Source organism: Ischnura elegans, assembly GCF_921293095.1.
Source record: "Ischnura elegans chromosome 13 unlocalized genomic scaffold, ioIscEleg1.1 SUPER_13_unloc_3, whole genome shotgun sequence".
Taxonomy (NCBI): domain Eukaryota; kingdom Metazoa; phylum Arthropoda; class Insecta; order Odonata; family Coenagrionidae; genus Ischnura; species Ischnura elegans.
The window spans coordinates 3656718-3677998 of NW_025791659.1; the positions used below are offsets into that span (position 1 = coordinate 3656718).

The 21281-nt window shown below is 39.9% G+C and overlaps 1 protein-coding gene across 2 annotated transcripts in view; it reads left to right on the forward strand.

Annotated features, from left to right (window-relative positions):
* The first annotated feature begins 1531 nt into the window (after positions 1-1531).
* The window catches only part of LOC124172899, a 96212-nt gene continuing 76462 nt past the window's right edge, over positions 1532-21281 (forward strand). Inside the window, exons 1-3 of one of the 2 annotated variants that reach the window (XM_046552403.1) lie at positions 1532-1660; positions 13200-13268; positions 20799-20965. The gene's annotated coding sequence lies outside the window, so the exon portion shown is untranslated. The remainder of the gene's footprint in view (positions 1661-13199; positions 13269-20798; positions 20966-21281) is intronic. The other variant, XM_046552404.1, reaches the window with a different exon arrangement.

The following is a 21281-nucleotide window of genomic DNA, read 5'->3' on the forward strand; positions in this document are numbered from 1 at the left end:
TTTTAAGAGCGACACAGTGAAGATAATATTAGAGCCACACTATATTTCCAGGTACGACAGAAGCGATAAATTAAGAGAGATGCTTTGCCGAACGGATAGATATGGGAATTCGTTTTTCCTCCGAACCATTAAGGACTAATAAACGCTAGTCCCAACTTCGTTAGAACACTTAGATTGTTTATGTGTAGACGGCTGGTGTCCTATCACCCCCTGCCACACGTCCTTTTGCGGTTTGCGGGGTATTAAGTAGATATAGATGGAGATGAAGTCTATGGGACTAAGATAGTAATTTTTGTGAATAAATTATGTCGGTGTCTTTGTTGATTACATGAAATTTATATTTTTATGAAGCCTGGAAGAAAGGCTTGCTCAATTAAACACAAGGAAATGTTTGCGATTTAAATTCAAACGTTTATGATTTTAATTGAAGCTTATAGTTTAACTTGATACAATGGGTATGATCAAGAAACATAAATTTTTGAAATATATATAGCGTTCGTGAAATTGACAGGTTCTGGTCCTCACGGGTGGCAATGGTCTTGAAATTTTAAACGGAACATTAGAAAACGCATTCCTAACTGTGGAGATAACAATCTACCGATTTGATCGATAGATTTTTCTTCCTTATAGGAAAATCTACTAAAATTGGTAGCATATTAATTGCGTATTGCTTGGTTTCGTTAGTAGTAGGACCTGCCCGCCTTTGTGACGGTGCAGGATTCCTCGTCCCTTCCTTCCTTCCCCGTCCTTTCCTTGGAGGCTCCTATCGCGGCGGCGCCTCCTTTCCTTGTTCCTTTCTGTCCTTCCCCTTCTGGGGGCGAGGAGAAAAGCTAATCGCTTATAGTCCTCGCCTCAGGAGTGTATCCAGCGAACCCGACCCAAGGGTTTCGTTTTCATTGTGGAGATAACAGCAGATTTGGATCTAGACGAATGTTAGCACCGAGACTATTTTTTGTTGATTGAGAACATTTTCACTTATGCTTCAATTCGAAAATGTTTCGCTTCACACCAAGATTAAATTTTAGTACACATGAATAATTAATAAGGGATTTGTTTAGGTAAAGGAAGTCATGACCTGGATGAACATCGACATATGACGAACTTTTTTTCGACATCGACATATGACGAATTTTCACTTGTCAAACTGAACTTTTTGTATAAAAACCATAATTAACGAGGGATTTTGACGGAGACGTTTTAAAACGTTTATAAAATTAAAACAAACATTAGTGTGGAGTTTCATTGCGACAGAATTAATAGTTTCAAAAATATCCTATGATTTGTGCCTGACCGTTTGCAAAGACTCAATTTTCAAAATCAACATTAAGTAGTATAAACCATAATAACGAAGGGATTTTGATGGGGCTAGTTTTAAAACGATAAGAAAATTAAGGCAATTATTCAATGTATGTCCAATCCGTAATGACCGCCGTGCGGCTTTTGATATCGATCAGTCGATGTCCTTGCACGCTAGCATTTCGACTTTTGAGTCGACTCGAGCGATAACTCGATTAGTTCATGAGCATGAGCACATGTGGATATCCCAGCTGTGGATATCCCAGGGAAGAACAAACTATTTTTTTGTGCGTTTGAAGAAGTGTTCTCATTATTAGACATTGCTTTGGATTTGATTTTGATAAAGGACTTCCGACAAGTCGAGGTTAGTAGTTATTGTTGGTAAACATGTAAGGGGTTAATCTAATTATGTTAATGTGTTGTTGTTCTTAAACAAAGGTGTATTGCTTGTTAGCTTAATAGATCTTTAGCTGGTGCTGAATCCGTCGTTTATTGTTGTGATTTGGAGATATTATTAGATAATCTTTTATTCTCATGTCCTCGTCACTGAATTCGTATTCGTGTATCTTATCCATATTTATGGCGGAGAATACGGAGCGAATAGGCGGAGGTTGGCCAGTGTTTTTTGTGATGATTGGTATCAAGGGGACTCCATTACTAATGTAATATTCGTGATTGGTATCCGTAAAATAAATATTTTCATATCAGCACCTCCATCATGCATTTTGTTTCTCGTGTATCAAGATTACTTTCTCGTGTGTGTACCATTTGGCTATGGTCGGGTTATACGGAATGCTTTATTACCCACCAATCTTTACCAAATTTAGGATTTATGACTTATTCAGCATTATAAACAATCTTAGCCAGGCAAAAAAGCGCTACCACAACTATTTAAATATGATAAATACAGTACAAATCTTGATTAGGAAGTGGCTACTTTCAGGAGGAGCCAGCCAGCCATCTTGTTTGACAAAAGACAATCGGAATACAAAGACGAGGCTTTTCAAACGTTATTTGAAGGCCAGCAATCTCTATGTTTTTGGGAATGTTATATACATTTCGGTGCTGTGTGGCCCTTTCGTAATGAGATAGTGTTTTTTAAATGCTCGCCAGTATGTGCAAAATGTTATCATCCATCTTTTGTGACCTAATATTATGTAAATGGTAGAAAATCATTTGTATTAATCGTCTCTCGCAACGATTCCAGTTTCACATTCTTCTTAGTGTTGCGGAAATATATTCACCCTCGCGATATAAGAAAAATAGCGAAAACATGAAATTGTAGTTAATTCATAGCAAGAAACCGCTATCTTTTGGCTAATAAAATTGAGAAAAACTATGTAGAAAAATATTTAAGGAGTTTTTTAAATTATTACTCCTCCGTTTATAGTTTAGAGGTTTGTGAAAACATAAGTTCTGTTCTCGGATGTGATATTGAAAAGAGAAAATATTTTATGCTAACCGTGTTTTGAGCGTTTGTATCGGTTTGGTGCGTTTATTTTGTTTTAACCTTGAGAATTTACTGACTGACATTCTGGTTTAGGATAACTTGGTTCTAAAGTCGGCTTATCATTGATGAAAATATAAGCTTTTTGCGTTCAGTTAAACGTATCAAGGAGTGTTGAGGTTCTGTACAATTTCTCGGTTAATAATGTAGTCAGTCTCAATATCAACATGCCATGAGAGATGACTTGATCGAAATAAGCATAATTTTGTTTATCGAAAACAATTCAGGTTGGTGGTTGACTGATTCTATGCTTCATACATTGGGATGTCTGTAAACTCTTGGCAAGTTATTTGAGTGCAGATAGTTGCTCTTATTAATTACCGTCATGAAGTGGCTATTTCCATTCGTTCATTATACATACATCTTTTTGTGCTGGGTATCGGGGGATGCTAATGACAATAACTTTGAAGCTGTCTGGTTATTTTGAGCTTTTTACTTAGTTTTTGTAGTTCCAATAGACACTCTCTTTAAATGTCATCATGAAGACCCTATTTTCATTGGGTCACAATGCTTCTTTTCATGCTGATAATTGGGTGTTAATAATAACTACCGCCCTGAATCTGCATTATCATTTAGTGCTAGTGAACCTTCATTTTGAGTGCTGAGCGACTCTTATTATTTTCCATCATGAAGTACCTAATTCTAATAGGGGGGTTTCCTATTATTTTTTTATTGCCTTAATCGAAAGATTATTACTCCTGGAGTACGTATTTCATGATTTTAGATTTTTAAATGATAATATCTATTTTTCACGATTAAATAAAAAGTGAAAATTTTCAAGCGCGCGAAAACGCGACGCGTTAGTAGGAATGATGGGAAATCTCTCCGTACGTCGTATTTCTGGTTCCCCCTCCGCCCGGTGAGGTGACCTTGAGGCGAGGCTTAGCGCTGATACGTCGCAGGCTGCCAGCGGGTAGCCTAGTGCCCTGCCGCCTGGTAGCGCTTGGCTTAAATAAGGATTATTAATACCTTATCAAACGAGGAAAACTTTCCGACCTTAGCCAGTTTTAATAAGTGATTATTAAGACATGTTTCCCTGAGCTCTGCGCCTCATGCATGCATTGGTAACCTCAGACGACGTATAACTCCTATCTTCTCCTATAGAAACTAGGTCCCTGTGACGTCACGTGGAGTGGCATCGCATGGGCGCCAATCTGGCCCTTTTCAAATGAGGATAAAAATGGACCATTGCCATTCGTCTAACCCGGTATTTCTAAAACAAAATAATTTGTATATTATGAATACACTAATGGTGGGTAACGAATCGCAATTATTGCCTTTTGTTTTCTTTGATGAAGGAAACTACCCTATTGTTCGTAATGCATCCATAATGATTGGTTTTGGGGCATCCTCGGGACAAATGGTTCGATACGGCCTGATTATTTTGTGCTTGTGAATTTACGTAAATGTTTTCCTATGAAATTTCTTAATGCATGTTGATAGATGTTTGTTGTATCCATCATGAAGTGCCTATCTCCATTTGCTCATTATGCTTCTTTTATTTCTGATTGTTGGGAGATTCTCATTGAAGCTCACTGTTTGTTTTGTTCTTGTGAAGATGCTTTTCGAGTAATGAGGGTGGATCTCTTCAATCGCTATCATATACTACCTGCTTCCATTTGTGCGTAATGCTACTTAATTTACTTGAGTATTACGGGATGCTAATGACATTTTCTATGTAGCTGTCTCAAATATTTTGGGCTTGTGAATAGGGTAGTTTCCTTCATCAAAGAAAACGAAATGCATTGATTGCTAATCGTTACCCACCATTAGGGTTTACATAATATGTATACAAATTATTTGGTTTTAGAAATCCTAGTTTAAACGAATGGCAGTGGTCAATATTAACCTCATTTTAAAAAGGCCGGATTGGCGCCCATGCGATGCCACTCCACGTGACGTCACAGGGACCTAGTTTCTACGCGAGAGGATAGGAGTTTTACATCGTCTGAGATTACCAATGTATGCATAAGTCACAGAGCTCAGGGAAACATCTCTTAATAATCACTTATTAAAATTGTCTAAGGTCGGAAAGTTTCCTTTGTTTGATAAGGTATTAATAATCCATATTTAAGCTAAGCGCTACCAGCTAGCAGGGTACTCTGCTACCTGCTAGCAGCCTGCATCGTATCAGCGCTCAAGCCTCGCCTCAAGGTCACCTCACAGGGCGGCAGCGGGAACCAGAAATACGTCACACGGACATTTCCCATCATTCCTACTTAGCCGTCGCATTTTCGCACGCTTGAAAATTTGCACTTTTAATTTAATCGCGAAAAATAGATATCGTCATTCGGAAATCTAAGAGCGTGAAATGCGTACTCCAGGAGTAATAATCGTTCGATTTAGGCATTAAAAAAATAATAAGAAACCACCCTATTTCCTTTTAGAGTGGTGATAGACATCTCTTATTAATATCATTCATGATTGCTGTATCCATATTACGGTCATAATGTCTCCGAGTGCTGAATTTTAGGGGTTGCCCATGACATTTGCTTTGAAGTTGCCTCATTATTTTGTGCTTGTGAATTTGCATTTCTGAGCACTGATTTCCAGCTCTCTGAAAAGAGCTATGATCATCGTTGCTAACGGCTTCCGGGTGCTGCTGCGTGTTGCGCTTTGTCGTGCAAGCTTTCGCGACCGTTGCAGGACGCATCATCAGGCGATGAAACACATCACACAGCGCAACACGCAGCTGCACCCGGAAGCCGTTAGCAACGATGCCTCTCGCCGCAAAAACCTACGTTCAGAGCTATGATCACTCAAAAAGAGCCAAGCTACAAACTTTTTGAAATCTCTCCCAGGAATTACCTTAGATCTTTTCTCCTGCATAAAATGCTACAATGCATTTGGAGGAATATCATGAACATTAATTTCACTTAAATGGTAGCGATCAAATCCTCGAGACTGAAAAGGATGAAAAAATACCTCACCCTCCCAATGACCTGTTCTCCATACATTGAACCATGAAGACTATAGCGTTGGATTGCTGCATACACAGAAAAACCGTACAGTTTCTGGGCACAATCTTTGTGCAGCGAAAGTGGTGCCGCTCGATTTGTTGCAAGACTTTTGCAAATGATAGTACAACTAATACCGGTGTGTGTGGGGGTATGGAATACCCACCAGGATAAGCGGTAGGTGCGAGATTAATAAATTTTGAATTTTACGATAAATTGTTCAAAATGATGAGTTTTATGGCTTTCTGAGGGATATTTTTTCAATACTTATACTATTCTATTAGCAATATCAATCCATTTAAGTAAAATGGATTTAACTTAAAAATTTCTCAGAGCTCTGGGGGAGGGGGAGAAATGAAAGGTGAGGGAAACTTAACATTTTTATTTCTTCTTTATCTTTACTTTAACCCTTAACCGGTGGCGTGTTGTCTGAGAGACCTCTGTGTTTTTAAAATTATGAATATTTTCAAAATGACTGTTTTTAAATACAGTAAAACCTCTTTACATCGTAATGGAGGGGACCAAAATTTGGGCAATTTGATGTATGGAGGTTCACTATTATAGAGAGGTTTCAGTTATAGTCACCTTTATTTTATATCCTTCGGAAATGAAAGGCGGTATTGTCCTTTAAACCATGATATTTATGTGTTGAAACAAATATGCGTGCATTAGTGAATCTACATTTATTATTTATTAATAACAGAAAGCGAGCGCTATCGCGTGATTTTTACCATGATTCGAGAGGAAACAATGTTAACTCTCTTAAATCAACAGTCACTTAAAAAGATTAGGATAGTTGGATATCTTTTTTCTTATTTACTGTTAGGTATGCTCTCATGTGGAACAAAATGGCGGTAACTAATGATTAATGTGAAAATTACAGCACATTAAAGGTATATAAGAAAAAAAAATGTGTGAAACATTTATCACTGAATATATCATTCCATGTACGTAATCGCGGCTGCATTAATGGTCTCTAGTTGTCTCGGTATGATTTGCAGAGGTAGTTAGGCCATCTTGGGGGTGTCTCCTTGGTATGATAAGTGGAGGTTCACTACAAAGAGGTTTGCCTATAAATCTGACTGGACCGTAGGGGTGGTATGAAGTATGGAGGTTTATGATGTAGAGAGGTTCACTACATAGAGGTTTTACTGTACCTATATTCAGTGGCGCAGCGAGGGGGGGGGGGGGGGGTTTTGGGGATAAAAACCCCCCAGAGCTCAGAGAAATTTTTAAGTTTAACCTATTTTACTTGTTTGGATCAGAATTACTTATAGAATAGTGTCAGGAATCGTCAAATATCCCTCAGAAAGCCGTAAAACTTACCATTTTGAGCCATTATTCTTCAAATGTATTCAACGGTGTTCGGCGAGATTTTGTGGAACATAATGATACAATGATAAATGAAGAGCAAACTTAGTGCATGTCCACAGAATTTATTTGGTACGACGTGTTTCAGCGACCTTACTTCGCTAACATATGTAGGACAAACTGGTCGGAATTTTGAAGTAAGGACAGGAGAGCACAAAAGATGTTTTGAAAAGAAAGACACCAAATCCCAGCTAGCCACTCACCTTATCAACGAGAGCCATTCATGCAGTTTCCAACCTTAAATACTGGCCTTCGAAGGAAAAGGACGTCGGCTCGACGCACTCGAGCAGTGGGAGATCACCAGGAGGAGAAAACGCAAGGAAAATCTGATGAACGACATTGAGTTCCTGAGTCATTCCCCGCTGTTAGCCCTCCCCCCTCTCAAACCTTCAACCGAACCCCCCAATCTTTACGTATCCCAACCACCTCCCCACCCCCTTCCCCCATCCTTTACCCCCCAACCCCTCTCCCACTTCCGCCGACTCATAAATATACCCCTCCCATTTGCATGATTGTATATATATATATGACTTCTTGACGAAAATATGGCATTTTGTACCTGATGATAGCGAAGTAAGGTCGCTGAAACGTGTCGTACCAAATAAATTCTGTGGACATGCACTAAGTTTGCTCTTCATTTATAATTGTATTATTCTTCAAATTTTTCTGGAGGAGGGTCCCTGCAACTCCTGCTTACCCTGGTGGGTATGCAATACCCCCACACCCGTAAGTATTAGTTGCGCCTAAACCCCCCCCCCTATCCTTAATTCCTAGCTGCGCCCCTGCCTATAATCTTCATTAGCTTCAAATTGTTGTACGATAAGGGTATAAAACTATTATGATTAAACGTTTTTATAATTTAATTCCGCAAAGACATAAGATATTATCAATAACAGACACTTTGTTACTTCCCCAAAATATTTGTAAAAATTTCTGACCGGTTTCGGCTATTACACCATGTAATATTAATATTAATCATGGAGTGCACTTTTGCATTTGTTTATAATGCTTCTTTTGGTGCTAATTTTTTGGGGATGCTCACGACATTGGCTTTTTATCTGCATGATCATTTTGTGTGTGATGACAAAACATGACATGCATGTCTTGAAAGTTGAGATCTATCAGTAGAATAAACGACATAATATACAGGCGGTCCTCGACTTGCGTACACTCGACTTTCGTACAGTTCGCACTTTCGTACGTTCAAAATTGACACCTTTTACTTGACTCTCGTACGCTAAATTTGGACTTTCGGACGTTGGTCTTTAATTTTTTTTAAATTCCCACAGTGTTTATTGCGCATCCCAACATTCAATTGTTTCAAATGGCAGTATATGCGAACAATACGAACGTATATAATGAAGGGAATAGGGAAGTGCACTAATTTTTTTTTATTGCTGAATTTGAAAGTTTAGCCTAGAAAAGAAACATTAGTATAGTCACTTTTATTTCCTGCATCTGGGGTATGCACTTTAAAACGTTTTGAAAGTCGGAAAATTTCATGTTGCGCTGAAACACAGTGCCTCCATCTTGATTGAGATGTGACGTCACAAGGCAGTGGTCACCAGTGGAGTATCGCTGTATTCCGTCGCCTTCTTTAGCGCGGCGAGAGTATCCGGGAATCGGTGGAGTTTGCTTCCTAAAAATGTCGTCTAGTACCGAAAACATGAATTCAAAATAGAATTATAAATGATTTTTTGTTGCAAATTTCATCTCGACGTCGAAACAAAAGCCTGGAGAAGATATTCATTCCCGTGCCTTAAGCACAAGCTATACGGAATAAATGGTTCAAGGCTGCTCCTGACTCTTACCTATCGATGATATTCTGTTTTGAAGATCATTTGAAGGTATTGTAAGATCAAATTGATATTTATATTATAATAAGTTACTTAATAGGTACCTCAGTCACATCAGAAAGTGTGTTGAGTCAAAATATAGCATCTTCCGCGTAGACCTACTTAATTTAAGAACTGAAAGTAGTTTGGTTAAAGAATTATGGCGCGACTGTTATTTTACACGACCGGGCAAAATGCGTACTTTGCCCATGATATGTGCATACATGATAACAAACGATTTTTGTTAAAATTAATCATTATTTGTTGAAATTAGTACATTTATAGGTGATACAGATATAAAGGTACACGGCAGGTCGCGCGGCGTAATTTGTACTCCACTGGTGACGGGTTTATCTTGCTGATCTAAAAAATTAGCTAAAATACCTCGAACTTTGAAAACTCGAAATATAGGCAGTCAAAGTACATTGTAGGAATACACGAGACCATTCTAGCCCAGAATGTACGTACAATGTTGAAATTCTTGGTTTTCAAAGATTGACGTATTTTATATGCCAGCGCGCCCGGTCCAGGGTATCAACTTTAATTTCATCCTATTTGTTAATTGAAATTATATTTCGGAATGGTTCTTTTAGCACTGCTTCTGAAGCAAACTGGTAGGTACTGAGTAAGTAAACTCCCTTTGGAGTAATGTGAATTACAAGTGTTCGAGATATATGGCATTTTATATTCACTTTGTGTTCTTATTAATTATGTCTGTACGCATATTGTTGCTTGCCGCGAGCCTTTAATGGTATGTGCTCTTGCAAGAGTGTTTTTTATTTTTAATGTGGAAGTTGGTCAGTATAAGCAAAGAAAAAATTAACATTTTAGCGCACACCAACCCTTGTAGTCATCGTATCTCTGCGTTTGTAATGACACTGCTAAAATACCTAAACGCCATTATGATGATAAAAAAATTGTCTCATGTCAATGATTGCTGCAATTATAATTAATGATAAACTTGACGCCGTATGATCACAATGAAGACAACAAAAAATAATGCCATAACGCAGTCTTGAACCCTGGTCCTCAATGTGGGGGAACATCTTAGACATCGTACATGCTACCACCACCCCAACAGACCCATTGAGTTATATAGGAAATTTTGGATATATATATATAACTTGTGAAAAGTAACGCATGAAAATTAATTAATTACAGCCTAACTAAGGCCCTAATTGAAAAAGATGGAGCAAGGTACGTGGTCTCCCCTTGTTAGCCTTAACGTCTCGCATTTCTATGGAGGGTTGAACCTGTCCTCCTTTTTCAAAAATTCAGTGACCATAAATATGTACATCAAAGTTTGGTATACCATTTATAAATCGTTGGAGTTTTCCTTCTCCCAACCAAGATTATCTTTTCTTGAACCCATCCTGGACAGCGAACCATTGCAACAACCAGCCAGCACGGAAATAAGGCTAACATCCCATGATTCTAGTTGGGAAGGGCGAACGTTCCGGCCGGCCATACGCAACGAATAAGTCTTGCAGCAAACGTCTGAAATAGGTTTATTAGTTTGACTCGGTTCTTACAAAAAAAGTTTTGGCATGATAAACGGCATTGTGCCGAAATATACCCAGCGAAAAATAAATACCATCATCTATTTATTAAAGATTCAATGTGCTATTCGTACTACTCTTTCCAAACTTGAAGTTGACACGTAAATAAATATTAAGATATTACGCAATGATGAAGTCATTTACTCAAAAGAGAAGCAGCCACATATATATTCTGAAGATATTTTCTGACAGTAAAAAACGGATACCCTCAAATTCTGTAATTTTTCTATGCAATAATAGTGGTAGAATTAAACGGCATAGAAGCTGCCTTCTGCTACTGCCTTGTGACGTCACGGCCAATATTCAACATGGACACCCGTTTTAGCGGCCTTTGAATTTTTCCATATTTCGGACGGTCATGTCGGATCAAATATTCACTATTAGGATTTAAACTGTGGTTTTACGACATTATGTTATTCTGAACTCTAATTTAAAACATGTGTTTGGTGCATTTGAAACTAATCTAGGAGGGGGTGGTGGGCGGTAAGGCGGGGGAAGGGGATGGAGGGAGGGTGTACAGTCACGGGGACTGTTAAGTGCCGTAGTGCTCTCTCAACATTACGTTTAACAGTCCCCGTGACTGTACACTCTCCCTCCATCCCCTTCCCCCGCCTTACCGCCCACCACCCCCTCCTACCTTCCTTTTTAAGCGTAGCGCACTTGATATTTCTGTACCTGATGATGCTGAAAAGCGAAACCGGTAGTATTAATAAATGTAAAATTGTGGAAATTGCTCCTGCTTTTTCATTTTCATTGTGTCACGTTTCCACTCCATCTCGCCTGAAACCTCAGACTATGAAATAAAATCCGTGAAAAAAAAGGTTTTAGTACGTATATTACGCTCTTTTGGAATGTAACCTCTACTTAGTATGGAAGTCAATGGTTCGACTTTCGTATACGTTTTTGGGAACGCATTGTGTGCAAAAGTCGGGGACTGCCTGTGTTAGACCTAACAAATAATATCTGTACACTGTGCAAACGCTTTGAAATTCGATATTTTTAGGAAAAAATTGAAATTTTCAGTATCTTTTAGAATATGTTTAATCATATCATACCCAAAACACGTGTGCCGTAAAAGTTTTGCATTAGGTCAAGTATTTTTAATATAATATATTACACCTGTGGCACAACAATAGGGTGGTTTCCTATTATTTTTTTATTGCCTTAATCGAAAGATTATTACTCCTGGAGTACGTATTTCGCGCTTTTAGATTTTTAAATGGCAATATCTATTTTTCGCGATTAAATGAAAAGTGAAAATTTTCAAGCGCGCGAAAACGCGACGCTCAAGTATGAATGCCGGGAAATATCTCCGTACGTCGTATTTCTGGTTCCCCCTCCCGCCCGGTGAGGTGACCTTGAGGCGAGGCTTAGCGCTGATACGTCGCAGGCTGGCAGCGGGTAGCTGAGTACCTTGCTGAATGGTAGCGCTTGGCTTAAAAAAGGTTTATTAATACCTTATCAAACGAAGAAAACTTTCCGAACTTAGCCAGTTTTAATAGGTGATTATCAGACATGTTTCCCTGAGCTCTGTGCCTCATGCATGCATTGGTAACCTCAGACGATGTATAACTCCTATCCTCTCGTGTAGAAACTAGGTCCCTGTGACGTCACGTGGAGTGGAATCTCATGGGCGCCAATCTGGCCTTTTTCAAATGAGGATAAAATTTGACCCTTGCCATTCGTCTAAACCGGTATTTCAAAAACCAAATAATTTGTGTATTATGAATACACTTATGGTGGGTAACGAATCGCAATCAATGCCTTTCGTTTTCTTTGATGAAGGAAACTACCCTTTTGTAAATTGTGCAATGGGGCTATACCATTTTTCTGAACTGACGGCGGCTGACCTTGACCGTACTCGAAACCCACCCACTCTTCTAACCAATCACTGGAGAAAGTGTGGAAGAGCCTGCAGTCCATCTCCGAACTCCGTGCAGTGCACATCGCTCTCCAGCTAGCAGTGTTGCCAAGCCGAATCTTTGGAGATCACACAGTGGTCGTTCTGCCGCCCCCGAAAGTACCGTTATTCCCAAGGCTAGCAACGCCGATCGGCCATATGGAGGGGAGCTGAGGGGAAGAGGGAAGGGGATGGAGGGGAACGGAGAGGAGGAAGGGGCAGCGCTTCTCATTGGCTAGTTTCTATTTTCCACCCAGCCGCCGTCAGCTCGGAAAAATGGTATAAAAGTAGCAATTTCCGTGAAAACTTTCGAAAATATGTCAACCGTCCAAGTAGTTATTGAGTTTGAAGAGTACTAAATTACATAGAATTGCAGGCCAAAAATTAGTTCAGGTGGAATTAACCCATTGACCAATCATCATACCGCAATGGGTTGTACTTGGGTTATTGACCATCTTATTTATAGATTCTTTGTTTTTGCGTTAGTTTCACCTTTTCCCAGGTGACTTCATCTCCCATGACTAAGTATTGGACCAGGGGCGAATCCAGGATTTCTTTCAGGGGGGGCACAAGCAAGGCAGTGTCTAGGATTTTTTTCAGGAAGGGGCGCAAGGACACCTCGTAATACAAAACGAACGCAATAATAATGGGACCGTATTAAAAATCTTGTATATTTTTAAGTGTATGGAGGGGGGCATGTGCCCCCATAGAACTGCCTATGTATTGGGCCGATAAATCTTAAATGTAGCTCACAAAACTGATTTCTTCTTTCAGGAAGCTGAATGATTAAAGGACAACCTGTTTGAAAGTATTCAGCCTAGACTCATTGAGACTGCTACATCGGTAAGAATGCAAGCCTTTTTTTACATTATGATTCTTTGTATTGATGTAAAGTTAGGGATTAACACCATCTGAATAAGTGTCAGGGATTTGGGCCGGTTTGGAAGCGTGCAATATGTTCGCAATGTAAGTGGCAGGTTTTAATGGCCCGATTAAGAATAGTAAATCTCCGGGTCCGGAGGGAATACCCGCGCGTGTCCTCAAAGAGTTAGCTCCACAGATCGCGCCTTACTTAGAGATCATATTCAAGACGTCACTCTCCGAAGGGAAGTTACCGCCCGACTGGAAAATTGCAAGTGTTACACCCATTTTCAAAAAGGGAAATAGAAATGACCCAGGCAACTACCGTCCAATTTCCCTAACATCAATTATAGGCAAGATACTTGAACATATCGTTGTTAGTAATATCATGACTTTCTTGGACAGACGTACCTTCCTCCATGACTGTCAGCACGGATTCCGAAAAAATAGATCCTGCGAAACACAGCTCGCGCTCTTTCTTCACGACGTTATAAAATCTGGTGAATCAAAAAGACAAGTTGACGCACTATTTCTAGATTTTAAGAAAGCTTTCGACACTGTACCTCACAACAAACTTTTATACAAATTACAGTCATGCGGATTAAACGAAACAGTTGTAAACTGGATACGCGACTTCCTCAGAGATCGTAAACAAAAAGTAGTTCTTGACGGAATTAGCTCTGATGTTGTAAAAGTTACATCAGGTGTTCCACAAGGAAGCGTAATCGGCCCCCTGTTGTTCATTATATACATTAATGATCTGTGCTCCCGCATTAGCAGTAAAATACGTTTATTTGCTGACGACGCTGTCATCTATCGCGAAATTAGTGATCACTCTGACTAAGGAAATCTATCATCGGACTTAAACAACGTTCACTTGTGGAGTCAAGAGTGGGGACTCGAACTTAATCTGAGCAAATGCATGGCGGTACATTTCTTGCGGAATTCGTCCAACACTAACAATGTTTATGCAGTGGATGGCATTAACATAAAGGCAACAGACGAAGTGAAGTACCTGGGAGTTACGATAACCTCGAACCTCACGTGGGGAACTCATATAAAGAATATTTGCGGCATAGCCCTGAAGAAATTAGGATTCGTCAAGCGTATTGTGGGAAGATTTTCGGATGAGAAAGTAAAAGAAAGGTGCTATTTCGCTCTCGTCCAACCGCACCTTGAATATGCAGCGAGTGTATGGGATCCGGTGCAGAAAGACTTAATCCGCGAGCTGAATAAAATACAAAGGAAGGCTGTGCGTTTCGTCAAAAACCGCTACGGGCGTACAGACAGTGTTACCCAGATGTTAAGCGAATTAGGCTGGGAGCCGTTGGAGACTCGGAGGCTGCGCGCTAGGCTTAGATTGCTTGAACAATTAAGAATGGATATACAGTGGAAGCCCCTTATAACGAGTACGGGATATAGCGACAAGCTCGAATTAGCGACAGCTACCCAAGGAACCATTTTAAACCCTATGATTTAAATGTAAAATAAATTCGTATTAGCGATAATGGCTCGATTCCTCTCTTGCGCCATTCGTAATTACGACAGGTTGACTTTTTGACCACGTGCCACATCTCTGGAATTCAATGCTTTTAAAACGGCAATTTTCCGCCAACGTCGACGTCTACATGTTCCGTATTCTCCTATTCTTCTTTCCTCAATAAATTTCTCGAGTACACATTTCATTGCTCTTTTGTCATCTCCCTCCCGCGCCTCCGCAGTGAGGTTAAAAATTATTCCGCCCGTCTGCTAGCACCATGGCTGGTAAACGCAAGTCCTTGGATTTAAAAACCAAAATGAGAATTATTGCAGATTGTGAAAGTGGAGAGTGTTCAAAGAGTGAAATAGCGAGGCGATTTGGAATTAATACATCGATATTGTTCACTATTTTAAAGAAAAAAGAACAAATTCGTTCGTCAGTGCTTAAAGAAGGGCGTCCAAGCACTCAAAAAACACCTGTGGCCCGGAGAGCATCCGCAGCTAGAAACTGCTCTTTTCTCGTGGTTTTGCCAGCAAAGAGCCGCAGGGATTCCTATCACCGGCCCAATGATGAAGGCTAAAGCTGAGTATTTGTGTGAGAGGCTTGGTGAAGACAATTTTAAGTGCTCGGATGGATGGTTTGCACGATTTAAAAATAGGAAGGGGATATCCCTCGTCAAACTATCCGGTGAATCATCAAGTGTTGACGTTAATGCTGTGGAAGGCTGGGCTCCGGTCCTTAAAGACTATTTGGACAATTACAGCCCCTGCGATATTTACAACGCGGATGAGACGGGCATATATTTTAACTAGGGATGAGTCGATTCCAAATGTCGATTCTCGATTCCACCGATTCTCGGGCACGGAATCGGAATCGAGAATCGATCGCCTAAAGTCGATTCCGATTCCATCGATTCCAGGAAGATAAATGTTTTGAGCATAGACTATAAGTTTGGGGCATAAATGCTGCCACACACCTAAGCGGCCGCGGTGTCAGCCTTGCCGGCGCGGAGGATACGCCCCGCACGCGGGTGCTGCAACGAACATACCTAAGCGGCCTCGGAAACATTAAAATGTCAGCAAGAGCGACAAACCGACGAACCCTGAAATACCTCGTGTTCATGAGCAACTCTCAGAGAAAAAAAATTGGAAACCACGGGATCGGGAAGCAACGCATGCGTTTTCCGTTCTTTTATTAACCGCTGGTCACGGCAAATCAAATTGTTACGATTATGAATCACATTCGGAGAATTCATCTGGACCACCAATTTTAAAGTATAATAGATCGAAATATATTTTTTTACTTTCGAATGATATTTGAAGTCTGATGATAATAAAAACGTGCAGAGAGCGAGTTTTCCTGTGAAAAAAGTTTCTTATAAATATGCGCTGAGAGCGGTTTTTTTATATAAGTAACTTTTTTAGACTAACACGCGCCTGCGTCAATAATAAAAAAATTAGACACATTCGCGTTTGTATAGCCCAGTTTCATCAATGCAACCCTTGAGGAAGTTTATACTTGCTTGGCATAAGCCGCCGCGGCCTCCGGGCGGACTCGACAGTTTGCGTTCGGCCGCCACCGCGCACCCGCCAGGCTGCTCTGGTATGTATGGACGCAATGAACGCTACGTTATTGTTTAGCCACCGCGGCCAAACGAGAATGTAGCCACCGCGGCTATTGTTATTTTTAGGGATGGTCGGATCGGATACCTCGGATCCAAATACCAGCGGATATTGCCCTTCATCGGATCCAAAGTCGCGGAAGACATCGGATCTGGATCCGAAATTTTAAATAATAGCTTCAGGGAATGCAATAAGAGTGGAAAGATTTCCGATTCTCTCTTCGAATGCGCCGTCGCATGCGATTCTTGTCCTACTCATGAACTGTTTTGTTTGAAAGCTCTCGCAGAGGTTGCAAGTAGAATTTCAGCCGTGGCCAGGATTTTCAGCATTTCAAAAGTAACTGTGTCGCAGATTTCAGAAAACCACCCTCGGCCGTCCATCAGCCCGTGCCTCTGTTGTTTTTTTTCGCATCCGAAATCACACGGACCAAAATCATTGTCTTCTAAGGAAAATATCAAATCACACGAAAACAATTGAAGCGTGTTTCATCCCTACCTCGTCTCACCAACTGACCTTTTTTGGCCTACCTGCTTCAATTCTCCGTTTCTAGACTACAAATTCTAGGAGAGTGACTTTCTGGGAAAGTGTTAAAATTACTTTAAAACCCATTATTTAGTGCCTGGTTTTTTCAACAATTTTCCCCCCTGGTTTTGGATCCCCCCCCCCAATTGAAATTCCTGGCTATGCTACTGCTCCTTCCCCTCCACCTCTCCTTTACACGCTTTTGCTGCCCACTCCTTCCTTATGCTGAGCGGTTGAAAACCTCGTCGCACGTGACGTTAATACAGTTTTAAATACTTTTAATTGTGTTGCTGATTGCGCAGCTGCAATTTAATTTAATGATGCACCAATAAAAATGTCTTTCATTGTGTATAAACATTTCCATTAACCGGAGAACCAATGAATGCAGTGTGCGTGCACTATGGCGTAAATTATTGCGAGGATGTGCTAAATCCACCTCACCATACTGAAGCATTTTCGGATGAAACACAAGTCCGTATGCGATGAGAAAGTAAAATTCGGGGGAAACGCGTGTGAGGAAAATTTGAATTCAGTCGATAGCAGGGGGGTAGCCAGGAATTTTGTTAAGGGTGGGTCCAAAACCAGGGGGAAAAATTTTTAAACAACAGGGTACAAAGGAGAGGTTTTCAAACTAATTTTAACGCCCTTCATAATAGAAAAAACTTCATTTTTCAGAGATTCATTTTTTTTTCATTTTTGTAAATTCATGATTTTTAATATTTTGTTTCCTTTTATGAAGGAAAGTAATTGTGTTTTTATATTTTGGGGGGTCCTCTTGCTACGCTACTGGTCAGTGGTTTATCCTAAGATTTTTCCTATTTTCATTTCCAAACCCAAGCGTAACAGTTTAGGCCCTGAGTATGTAAAGATGTTTTGAAAAAAACAACTTGAAAGCCCATAAAATAATTTTTCATTTATAAAAATATTAAAATGTGTATGAAAATATAAAAACCATTCCATTGATTGTATGTACCCACAATAAACTTAAATAATGACTTTGTGAAATCGCAGGAAATTGAAAATGCATTTGGATTAGAAAATATCCGATTCGAAAGATCTGGCTCCAAAAATCCTGGATCTGTCCATCCCTAGTTATTTTATTCCATTCAATTCTTAAAGTTTAATGACAGCGATGCTACAGATAAATCAAAATCCCACCTGCCATAAGGAGTAAGAATCGATGGAATCGGAATCGAGAATCGGGAATCGATTTGAAGGAATCGAAATTGGAATCGGAATCGAAAAAAAGTGGAATCGACTCATCCCTAATTTTAACCTTCTCCCGGGCGAAACTCTCGCCACTCGAACTCGCAAAGGAGGGAAGAAAAGGAAAGACCGCGTAACTGTTCTTTTATGCGCCAATATGGATGGTTCAGATAAGTTAAAACCGTTCATGGTGGGGAAATCCGCCCATCCCCGATGTTTTAAGGGAGTTAAAACTCTCCCTTGCACTTACGAAGCAAATAAAAATGCTTGGATGACGGCTGCTATCTTCACGCAGTGGTTACGAGCGTTTGATGCCAGGATTGGTGGAAGGAATAAAAAAGTACTATTATTCATTGACAATTGCCCAGCCCACCCACTAATAGAACTAAGAAACGTTAAAATTGTGTTAATGCCGCCTAACACTACAAGCGTTCTTCACGTTCTTCAGTTCCAGTCAGCATTCCTATCAAAAAGTGTGCGCTACTGCCGCTAGAGGTCTCTACATCCGCTGATATTGCGTCTGATTGCGTGAATCTCTACGAAACATAAATATTGCTAGACAGACAAAGAGTGGACTTCATTTATCATTTGTCCTTCTATTTATTTGAAACAGTTTTTCACCCTTTCCACCGAAGATAATTGATATGACTAATATGCTTTTAGATGCCGTAATGCTGTTCGGTTTCATGATTCCGATAGCATTTGAGTCGGCTGTTTTGAAACACGATAGTAAACCATTCATACAGGCAGACTTGAAGCATAAGAAGATTACTTCCACCTTCATTTCGCCGTTAACCTGAAAAAGATAGAATTGCAATGCTCATGTGGAACCCTAAAATTTTATCACGCTCCTTTCGTCACCCAATTGCAGCAGCCACCCATCATTTTCATTACTACTCGGAAAGATAGAAGGTATGAAATTTTGAACAGATTCCGAAGTTTTAGCATTTAATAGTCTGATGCATAGCCATAACTGGTAGTTATGACATGTATATTTGGAGCATCCAAGAAATAAGGATAATAACAGCTCATAATGCACAGTTCAGTACGAGTGAGTCTGAAACTGGGACTTTTAAAATCGACTTCTTAATGCCTCGGCATATAGCATCCTGCATTATTACATATGATTTGATCATAGATTGCAAGTGAATATGATCATTAGTGAATTAAATGTTCAAAATAATGATTTAAAACGGCTATCATGCTGCAATTTTCGCCTCTCGGCAGAAACAGCCGTGGTGACGCCTGATGAGTGATTTTTTTGTGACGATGTAATTGCATTCGGTAACAACGACAACTCACTATAGCGACAGATTTCTCTGTTCCCAACAGCAGTCGTTATAAGGGGCTTCCACTGTATTTAAGAGCGACACAGAGAACATAATCTTAGAGCCACACTATATTTCCAGGTCCGACAGAAGCGATAAATTAAGAGAGATTTTTAGCCGAACTGATAGATATAAGAATTCGTTTTTCCCCCGAACAATAAAGGACTTTAATAAACGCTTGTCCCAACTTCTTTTTTTTTTTTTTTTAATAGCTGTAAACGGCTGGTGTCCTAACACCCCCTGCCACACGCCTTTTGCCTTTTAGGCGGCTTGCGGGGTATTATGTAGATGTAGATGTAGACCCTCTCGTAATTCCTCACCACCCCACTCGTGGAGCTAGGAACATGAAATCGAATAATACACTCTAATGAATACAATACTAATAATAAATTGGATGAATATTTAGAACCTGTCCTAACCTGTTGGGCGTTCTCCGATTTGATACAAAAGATTGGACCAAAAGAAGGTTGGATACAAATTTGAATGTGGGAGATGGTGGGCTTGCGTTGTATCAAAATTAGATTAAAAAATTTGTATACAAGTTTGACCGTGGGACACCGGATTAATATTCATCAGTATTCCGACCCAATAAGGTATCATGCTCAACTATGTGAAAGTAAATATTCGAAAATTAAAAGAAGACTTAGTTCACTTCCACTGATTTATTTTTTCCATACATGTCATTTTTTGTCATTGTCAAGTACAACAAATTTCAATATAAAGCAAACGTATACTTAGGTACAACTCCCAGGGCTAGACATTTACTGTGGAAATATTTGTTCACGAAGTCTTATATGTGAACAAAGTCTTATTTTCATTTTCGAGTATTAACTTCCACATAGTTGAGCCTAATACCATTGAACGAATCAAGCAAATTATAGCAAAAAAGGCCAAACTGTATCGAATTGTGACAACTAAATCCAGGATGGCGTGGTTGTGTTTATGTCATTATGTTTTCCATAGTTGATGGAATTTTCTTCAGGCCTCCCGCTGTCTCCGCTATGATATGCCTTGTATGTCATCGGAAAGACAGTATGGTTTTTTATTCCCTCTTGGACCTTCTCTTCTAATTCCTTGGTGAACGTGATGAAAATTATGGGGGACAGAGAACACCCTTGTCTCACTCCTTTCATTTTCCAGCTTCTTCGTGGCGGGATCCAATTTTTAAAATTTAGTTTTATACTACTGCATTTCTCCTCAAAATCCCTTTATACCACTGATGTGTTATTAGCATTAATTCTGGGAAGTATTAAAATTTTGTACTAAAAATCGTGGAAATTGATATGGCAGGTTGGCATGAGATTGAATATGAATGTTTTACGGAATACAGTAAAGTTTTTTTTACTCTTTTCAGTTGGGGTAAAATATCGTCGATTAATGTGCATTCCTTCGTGTCGATGGTGCATAACGAGGAAGAGTTGTACCAGTGGATCATACATGAAGCGCTAAACGACTCGGCTCCGCAGCTCCTCCTCCAATTGGTAATCTCCATCAGTCAACTGGGCAACGGCAAGACGGTCGGTGAGTGGATGTGCATGTATGATCATGGTTCAATCTGGGGCCGTATTCTGTATTTCGTCGGTACCGCACCGGTCGGTTTCCCTTCCCAGCCCACTGACAGCACATCATTCCGTACCGACGACGGTTTCCATACCGACGACGGCAAATTCAGCGATTCAGTATGGTCGTCGGTATCCAAGCAGTCGGTACGGTTCCTTCTCCTTCCCATACAGGGAAAATCCGAATATATCCGAAGTTAGAAGTCATCTAACGTGTATCCACCAATGAAAGAAGGGTAAAAACAAGTGAAAACTCATTGGCACAGTTTGGTGTCGTC